Raw genomic sequence first — 7,859 nt, 5'->3', positions numbered from 1 at the left:
ATATGCTGCCAGTTTCCAGACTGTCGCAGAAGATGCTTTGGTCAGAGCCATATATATCACATGTCCCAGGAGATGAGCTCATGGGCAGCCAATCCAGGGGCCACCTGCTACAGCCCCGTCACCCTATCCCAGGGCTGCTCTCCGTTCCTCCACAGATAGGACGCTTACCTCAGCTACCCTAGAAAAAACAATTTTGCTTGACAACTTCCTTATTACACCCGAAAAGAAACCAATGCTCAGAAAACAAACTTAGGCCTGGCTGGAGGAAGGCCAGTCCATGAAACAGAAAGAAAAACTCTTATGGGAAACACGAGTCAGGGGAAAGGAGGAGGAGGAGGTAGTTTTAGCACCTGCATACCTTCCTCGGTTCTCTCCAAAGAACTCTGAAGAGGGAATGATCTAGAGAGAAAGGTCATTGTATGTAATATATATTCCTTGACCTGGAGATAAAACCCAGAAGGAAGAGTTGATGAGCATATTTTCCAAATTCTGCTATCCCTGGTAGGGTCACCACGAGTCTTCACAGAACATTCTAAGAAGTCTTAAAAGTTCACATTTTCACTTTATGTAGTGCCTGAATTTTTTTTTTAAATTTTATTTATTTATTTATTTTTGGCTGTGTTGGGTCTTCGTTGCTGTGCGCGGGCTTTCTCTAGTTGCGGCGAGCGGGGGCTACTCTTCGTTGCGGTGTGCAGGCTTCTCATTGCAGTGGCTTCACTTGTTACGAAGTATGGGCTCTAGGCAGGCGGGCTTCAGTAGTTGCGGCACGCAGGCTCAGTAGTTGTGGCTCACGGGCTCTAGAGCGCAGGCTCAGTAGTTGTGGTGCACGGACTTAGTTGCTCTGCGGCATGTGGGATCTTCCTCGACCAGGGCTTGAACCCGTGTCCCCTGCATTGGCAGGTGGATTCTTAACCACTGCGCCACCAGGGAAGCCCCTGAATTTTTTTTAAAACAGAATTTATCCATGTTTGTAATCAGAAAAGAAAAACTAGTTTTATTCAAACAAAAGTAAAAAAAATGTCAGAAACTCTGCTTTGGTTAATTGAGCCAGGGAGGCATTGTAAAGTAAACACTGAAAGCACTGAGCTTTGGAGTCGCCCAGACTGGAGCCATCTGCCAGCTGCGTGACCTCTGGCAGGGGACACAATGTCTCTGAATTTGTTTCTCACTCGAAAACTGAGTGGCCACCTTAGAAGGTGACCGTAGGGTCAAATGTGATAATGCTCGTAAAGAAAAGAAGAAAATATACTGAGTGTCAAATAGTAAGTCCTTTCTGTATATTGAGCCCCTAGTAAGTGCTTAATAAAGAGTCAATATTTTATTATTGGTAGCAGAGTTAATGCCTTATTCATTCTGTCAGCAAAGAGGTTTTGGATCCAGCTTTGTGCTGGGTACTGGCTCAGCACTGAATTTAGAGAATTTATTAGCCCAAGAATCAGCCCAGATTTCAAACAAGGGTTAAATTATATCCCATATTTTTAATTTATTTAACAAAACTATTTTCTTCCCCATGTCCTCCAGGCCCTGTGTACATCATATATACTCCTCCTTATTTGAAGGGGAGTAAGCCCCACTCGGCCCTCACGGAGTTCACAGTGTAACTGGGAAGAGAGACAAACAGGAAAAAAATCGTAAAAGCAGGTGAAAGGGAAGGGGAGTTATTGTTTCATGGGTACAAAGTATCAGTTTGAGAAGATGAAAAAGTTCAAGAGGCAGATGGTGGAGATGGTTGTACAACAATGTGAATGTACTTAATGCCACTGGGCTACAGACTTGAAAATGGTTAAGATGGTCAATTTTATGTTATGTATATTTTACAATCTTTTTCTTAAGGCAGATGGAAGCACAGGGGCAGAGAACCATGAGGGGCATTATGCATGAACCTACCTTATGACCCAGTAATTCCATCCGCAGGTAAATACAATCCCAGGTTCTCGCAGGAGGGAGAACCATCCTGGGGCCAGAATGGGCATTTGGCACCTTCCCTGATCAGGCAGGGCGGCAACCTGGCCCTGTCCTCAGTGCCCATCAGAGACCAAGCCTTAGGTGGGGATCTGTGCAGAGACACTGGCAGCTGCCCATGGCCAGGGTGGCTACGTGATGTGTGAGGCTCAGCAAGCAAGCAAAAGGCCCCTTGTTCCAAAAGTATTAAGAATTTCAAGACAAAAATGGCAGAGCATGAAACCAATCACAGGTCCTTCTGAGTGCAGAACCTGTGCAACTGTACAGGTTGCAGGGCCATGAAGGGGACTCTGATGGGGACAGTTCCCAGCCAAGTACCATGAGGAAAGATGACAGAGGAAGGGAGAGAGGGAGATTGAGAGAATATTTTTTTGAAATTTTTATTTAAGTATAACAAACAGAAAAGTGAATGAATCCTGACTACATGGCTTGATGAATTTTCACAAAGGGAGTGAAGTGTAACCAGCACCCAGATTAAGAAGCAGAACATCACCAGCACCCTAGAAGCCCCCCTCCTGCTTCTCATAGGTCCCACTATCCTGACTTCTAACACCTTAGATTATTTTTGCCTGTTTGGGGGCTTTATGTAAGTGGGAATTAGGTGGCATGTTTACTTTTATGTCTGGCCTTTTTCACTCTCTTTCATGTTTGTGAGATGCAGCCATGCTCCTGTGTGCAGCTGTAGCTGTAAATTCTCAGACCGGTGATACCAAATGTCAGAGAGGATGTGGGGCCACCTGATCTCTCATGTACTGCTGGTGGTGGGAGTGGACCATGGTACAGCTACTTTGGAAAACTGAGTAGTAACATCTAGTAAAGCTGACCCAGCACCTCTACACTTAGATACGTGCATAACAGAAATGCAGGCATGTGCTCCCCCAAAACAACATTTATAAGACTGCTTACATCAGCACTATTTGTAATAGCCGAAAACTCAAAAACTTGAAACTACTCAAATGCCCCAGAACAATAAGGTGAGCAAATAAATAAATGGTGGTATAGTCACAAAATGGATATTATTTCCTCCTGAGAGTCTGTATATTTGTTTGTTTAGAAAGACTATTTACCCTCTTGTGTGGCCTGGGTGTGCAACACGGGGACACAGAAGATAAACTTGCTCTTGAGTGAAAATGCAGAGGAGTGGGTAGAAGAGAGGGCTCCAGTCTCAGGAGCCATCGGTAGAGTAGCTCTAAGTGACATATTTAAGAGAAGAAGAATTTTCACGAGAGACACTCACACCTGTCTATGTTTGGAGCCTCAATTCCCAGAAATCTGCCTGCAACATGGCAAGAGAATTTGCGTTATGGAAATGGAGCACACGTGCCTTTGGTGACTCCCAGGAGCAAAGAGCAAGAGTGTGAACACACCCTCCTTCCCAGGGCCACACTCTCTACCGGGAATCAACCAATGCAAGGTCCACCCCCCATCTGTGTTTGGACTCCAACCCTCCAAGTTTCCTGGAGGGATGTCTTCTTCCTTCTCCTCGGTGAGACATACCTGAAAGATTGTGACCTCACTCATTCCCAAGCCAGGTAAGGATCAAGGACCAAAGTCCCCCGGCCAGAAGGTAGTCTCAGAATAGTCTTTTGTGGGTATTCCCCGGCAGTCCAGTGGTTAGGACTCAGTGCTTTCACTGCCAAGGGCCCCAGGGTTCAATCCTTGGTCAGGGAACTAAGATCCCATAAGCCGTGTGGCGTGGCCAAAAAGAAGTCTTTTGGTTCCTGTGCAAAATAACTGTATTTAGGTCTTGTGCCTAAAACACTCAATGAATCTCAGTCTCCATTCACACTCCCCTATCTCAATGACTTTTTGTCTCCCCAGTGTCTCCCAGAATCTCCCCTCCCTCAGTTGTTTCTGGGTCCCCACTGCAAGTGGGTGACTCAGGCGACCGTGACGATGGCCTGGCTTTGACATTTGCGCTGCAGCCCCAGCTCCTTAGCCCCAGTGGGCATACTAAGAAATAGTAGGGGGCTTCCCTGGTGGCGCAGTGGTTAAGAATCTGCCTGCCAACGCAGGGAATACAGGTTCGAGCCCTGGTCTGGGAAGATCCCACATGTCGCGGAGCAACTGAGCCCGTGCACCACAACTACTGAGCCTGCGCGTCTGGAGCCTGTGCTCCGCAACGAGAGAGGCCACGACAGTGAGAGGCCCGCGCACCGCGATGAAGAGTGGCCCCCGCTTGCCGCAACTGGAGAAAGCCCTCGCACAGAAACGAAGACCCAAAACAGCCAAAAATAAATATAAATAAATAAATTAAAAAAAAAAAAAAAAAGAAATAGTAGGAACAACAACAGCCATTTGTGAAATGTTTATCATATGTCAGGCCCTTTACATGCATTATTTATTTTTACCGCATAATAGTGTTTATAAAGTAGATAGTGTTGTTTTACAGATCTGGAAAGTGATGATCAAAATGATAAAATAGCTTTTTGCTGTATCTACTGTGAGAATGAAGACCATTCTCAGCAATCAGACTGTCGACATTCCAGAAAATGTCAACATTACTCTGAAGGGATGCACAGTTATTGTGAAGGGCCCCAGAGGTACCCTGCAGAGAGACTTCAATCACATCAATGTAGAACTCAGTCTCCTTGGAAAGAAAAAGAGGCTCCGGGTTGACAAATGGTGGGGGATTAGAAAGGAACTGGTGACTGTTTGCACTATCTGTAGCCATGTACAGAGCATGATCAAGGGTGTTACACTGGGCTTCCGTTGCAAGATGAGGTCTGTGCATGCTTACTTCCCCATCAACGTTGTTATTCAGGAGAATGCTTCTCTTGTTGAAATCTGAAATTTTTTGGGTGAAAAATATATCCGCAGGGTTTGGATGAGGCCAGGCATTGCTTGTTCAGTATCTCAAGCCCAGAAAGATGAGTTGATTCTTGAAGGAAACAGCACTGAACTTGTGTCAAACTTGGCTGCTTTGATTCAGCAAGCCACAACAGTTGAAAACAAGGATATCAGAAAATTTTTGGATGGTATCTATGTTTCTGAAAAAGAGACAGTTCAGCAGGCTGAAGAATAAGATCTGAGTGATCCAGCTACAGAAACCGCAAGAGGCCAGACTCATTTGTGATATTTTAAAAATGAATAAAAGCTCTTTTGACTTGGGAAACAAACAAACAAAACAAAACAAAATGATAAACTAAGATGCTTAAGGGACACTGCTAAATGGCCGATTAAAAAAACCTGTTAGTCAATCTCCAAAACATGTCATTAACCATGGGACCCCATTGTTCTGCACCTCAGTTTTCACAGCTGTACAATGGGAATGTCAACGAAAAAATTAACCAGTCTAAGGAAGAAATGGAAATTTTTATTCGAGCCAAATTGAGGATTATAACCCAGGAACAGTCACTCAGAAAGTTCTGGGGACTGTTCTGCCCATTAGAGGTCAAAGCACAGTTATATAAGGTTTTGAGACACAGGGCTGTACATTAAGTGACGTATTATTGACAGGTGACACAAAGCGAGTAGTGGGTCATGGGTCATGGTGGTCCCTTACAAGATTAAGAAGGAATGTTATAGTTTAAGGAGTTGTCTTGTTGGCGTTAGGAGAAAGTTGCTCCTTATGGTTGAGCAGGTATTTCTGCCAGTGGGAGGTTTGGTTGATGCATAATGCAGACACACAATGCACAGCAGAGGGGAGAGAGGCGGCCAAAGGACAGAGAAAATTATTTATGTTTAAATTTTCCTTGACTTGCCTTAGAATATGAAATTTTATTTCATCAGGAATAAATGATACTGACCATTCAGAATCACTGGGAAATTTCGAGGAGGCGATCCACATGAGCACTTAGCCTGGGGCACAGAGTAGGCAGTTGGGTACAGGCAGGGTTAGGTCTAGAGGAGCCCACAGTGGGGTCTCACCTGAGGGACTAGGGTCCACAACTCTCTCATGGAACTTGCTCCAAGCCTAACAGTGTGAGTGAAGCCAGCTGGAATAATTCCCTGCACTCCTCTTTCCTGTGTCCTAAGGTAGACATTGCCCCTCCTGCTATCTACCCCTCCCGTGGCTCTGGCCAGGCTCTCCCACTCCCTGTATCAAAAAAGAAAGCACTTGGTCAATAATGGCTTACACTAGGGTTTCTCATCGTGGCTCTATTGACATTTTGGATAATTATTTGTTGTGTGGACCGTCCTATGCATTGTGGAATGTTTAGCACCATCCCTGGCCTTCACTCACTAGATGCCAGAAGTAACCCCCTTGCCATAGTGAAAACCAAAAATGTCTCCAGACATTGACAAAGGTCCCCTGGATGTCATCACCTCCAGCTGAGAACTTCTGGCTTACACAATAATAACATGCAATTATCTAATTCAACCAGCAGTCCCTGAAGGCAGGTGTAATTCCAGGTTTGGTGCAGCAGCTCGAGGAAGCCAACAGGGACCAGCTTTATGCTGGTGCTCATCACCTCATGATCACAAGGTGGCTGCCACAAAACCCACTGTGCCATCATCACAATTCTATTCAAAGGCAGGCAAGAGGGGCAAAGTGGTGGTATCCTTTGTGGCTTCACCTTTAATCTGAAGAGTTTTCCCAGACACTTCTCAGCAGATCTCTCTTACGTTTTATTGGCCAAAACCGGTTATATGCCCACCCCTAGCTGCACAGGAGGCTGGGAAATCAACTAGGTGGCCAGAGAGAAGGGGGTTGGAAATGCGGTGGGCCCTCCATGATACGGCAGTATGGGCAGTCCTCGCACCTGCAGAAATTATTTTTTTGTCTGCTGTCCTCAATAAACTGTGAGCGCCTTTAGGGCGGAGCCCTCCTCAGGTTTTCCTCTGCATCCTCAGGACTTAACCCAGTGCTCAGCACTAAAAAGGTGCTCAATCAATTCTTATTGAAAGAAAGAATGAATGAATGAATGAATGAGTGAGTGGATGAGTGAATCAATCAATCAGTGATAAGACTTTCTTCCTTCCTTGCTTATATCACTAAGAGCCCTATATAGGCAGTTATTTATTCATATGCAAACTAAACTTGGTTTAACTACAAATAAGCCTATCATGCAAATGATAATGCAAACATCTCCCTGTTCCTCCAGCAACATGGTCTGATTCCTCTGGCCATTGGACTTGCTGTTCTCTTACCCAGAACATTCTTCCTGCCATCTCCCCTCATCCATCTTCACATGGCCAGCTCCTTCTCACTCTGTAGGTCTCTGCTTGACCAGAAATGCCTGTGAGAAGCTTTCCCTGAACTCCCCAGTTTGGCTCAGAGGCCTCTGCTCTATCCCCATGGACCTCCCCTTGCTGTCCCATCCTAGCACTTGTCACCCTGGGTTGTGACTCTCTAGCAGGACAGTAAACACCCATGGGGACCAGAACAGCACGTCCTTCACTAGTAGGTTCGCCATAAACTTTTGTTGATTGAATCATTTATACCAAGGGCTGGCAAAAGTCTTATGTACAGGGACAGGTGGTAAATAATTTCAGCTTTGTGGGCCATATTATCTCTGTTGCCACTATGCAGCTCTGTGGCTGGAGCAAGAAAGTAGCCATAGGTAACACGAAAACAAATAAGCCTAGCTGTGTTCCAATAAAATTTTATTTATGGGCATTGAATTTGAATTTCATATTAGTTTCACGTCATGAAATATTATTTTTTTAATTTTATTTTATTTAGTTATTTATTTTTATGTAGCAGGTTCTTATTAGTTATCTATTTTATGCATATTAGTGTATACATGTCAATCCCAATCTCCCAATTCATCCCACCACCACCACCCCCGCTTTCCCCGCTTGGTGTCCATACGTTTGTTCTCTACATCTGCGTCTCTATTTCTGCCTTGCAAACTGGTTCATCTGTACCATTTTTCTAGATTTCACATATATGCGTTAATATATGATATTTGTTTTTCTCTTTCTGACTTAGTTCACTCTGTATGACAGTC

The 7,859-nt window shown here is 44.8% G+C and overlaps 1 pseudogene; it reads left to right on the top strand.

Moving 5' to 3' along the window:
- Nucleotides 1-4,366: 4,366 nt before the first annotated feature.
- Nucleotides 4,367-4,987, top strand: LOC118904198 (annotated as a pseudogene).
- The last annotated feature ends 2,872 nt before the right edge of the window (nucleotides 4,988-7,859 follow it).

Source organism: Balaenoptera musculus, chromosome 11 (assembly GCF_009873245.2).
Source record: "Balaenoptera musculus isolate JJ_BM4_2016_0621 chromosome 11, mBalMus1.pri.v3, whole genome shotgun sequence".
Taxonomy (NCBI): Eukaryota; Metazoa; Chordata; class Mammalia; order Artiodactyla; family Balaenopteridae; genus Balaenoptera; species Balaenoptera musculus.
Note: the sequence above shows the minus strand (reverse complement) of the source record. Positions and strands in the feature narration are given on the sequence as shown.